Raw genomic sequence first — 1,446 nt, forward strand, 5'->3', positions numbered from 1 at the left:
CTCAAGTCTCTCTCTCACCTCCCCCCTCAAGTCTCTCTCTCACCCCCACCCAAGTCTCTCTCTCACCTCCCCCCTCAAGTCTCTCTCTCACCTCCCCCCTCAAGTCTCTCTCTCACCTCCCCCCTCAAGTCTCTCTCTCACCACTCCCCTCAAGTCTATCTCTCACCTCCTCCCTCAAGTCTCTCTCTCACCACTCCCCTCAAGTCTCTCTCTCACCTCCCCCCTCAAGTCTCTCTCTCACCACCCCCTCAAGTCTCTCTCTCACCTCCCCCCTCAAGTCTCTCTCTCACCACTCCCCTCAAGTCTCTCTCTCACCTCCCCCCTCAACTCTCTCTCTCACCCCCCCCTCAAGTCTCTCTCTCACCTCCCCCTCAAGTCTCTCTCTCACCACTCCCCTCAAGTCTCTCTCTCACCTCCCCCCTCAAGTCTCTCTCTCACCTCAAGTCTCTCTCTCACCTCCCCCCTCAAGTCTCTCTCTCACCTACCCCCTCAAGTCTCTCTCTCACCTCCCCCCTCAAGTCTCTCTCTCACCTCCCCCCTCAAGTCTCTCTCTCACCTCCCCCCTCAAATCCCTCTCTCACCTCCCCCCTCAAGTCCCTCTCTCACCTCCCTCCTCAAGTCTCTCTCTCACCCACCTCAAGTCTCTCTCTCACCCACCTCAAGTCTCTCTCTCACCTCCCCCATCAAGTCTCACTCTCAACCCCCCATCAAGTCTCTCTCTCACCTCCCCCCTCAAGTCTCTCTCTCACCTCCCCCCTCAAGTCTCTGTCTCACCTCCCCCCTCAAGTCCCTCTCTCACCTCCCCCCTCAAGTCCCTCTCCTCACCTCAAGTCTCTCTCTCACCCCCCCTCAAGTCTCTCCCTCTCACCTCCCCCCTCAAGTCTCTCTCTCTCTCACCTCCCCCATCAAGTCTCACTCTCAACCCCCCATCAAGTCTCTCTTTCACCTCCCCCCTCAAGTCCTTCTCTCAGCTCCCCCCTCAAGTCTCTCTCTCACCCCGCCCCAATCTCTCTCTCTCTTCACCGCCCCTCAAGTGTGTCTCTCATCCCCCCACAAGTCACTCTCACCCCCCCCCCACCAGTCTCTCTCTCTCCCACCAGTTTCTGTCTCTCTCTCTCGCACCACCCCCCTCCCAAGTCTCTCTCTCTCTCTCTCTCTCTCTCTCTCTCTCTCACTGCCCCCCAATCACTCTCTCTCCCCAGCCCCCAGTTTCTCTCTCTTTCTCCCCCCCCCCAATCTCTCTCTCTTTCTCTGCCCCCCCCAGTCTCTCTCTCAATCTCTCTCTCTCTCTCCACCCCAAGTCAATCTCTCTCTCTCACCCCTGCATCAGTCTCTCTCTTCCCCCCCCCCCGTCTCTCTCTCTCTCCCTCCCCCAGTCTCACTCGCTCTCTCTCTCTCCCCCAGTCTCTCTCACTCTCTCCTCTCTCTCTCACCCCCCAGTCTCTC

The sequence above is a fragment of the Pristiophorus japonicus genome, unplaced genomic scaffold (genome assembly GCF_044704955.1).
Source record: "Pristiophorus japonicus isolate sPriJap1 unplaced genomic scaffold, sPriJap1.hap1 HAP1_SCAFFOLD_498, whole genome shotgun sequence".
NCBI classification, from domain to species: domain Eukaryota; kingdom Metazoa; phylum Chordata; class Chondrichthyes; family Pristiophoridae; genus Pristiophorus; species Pristiophorus japonicus.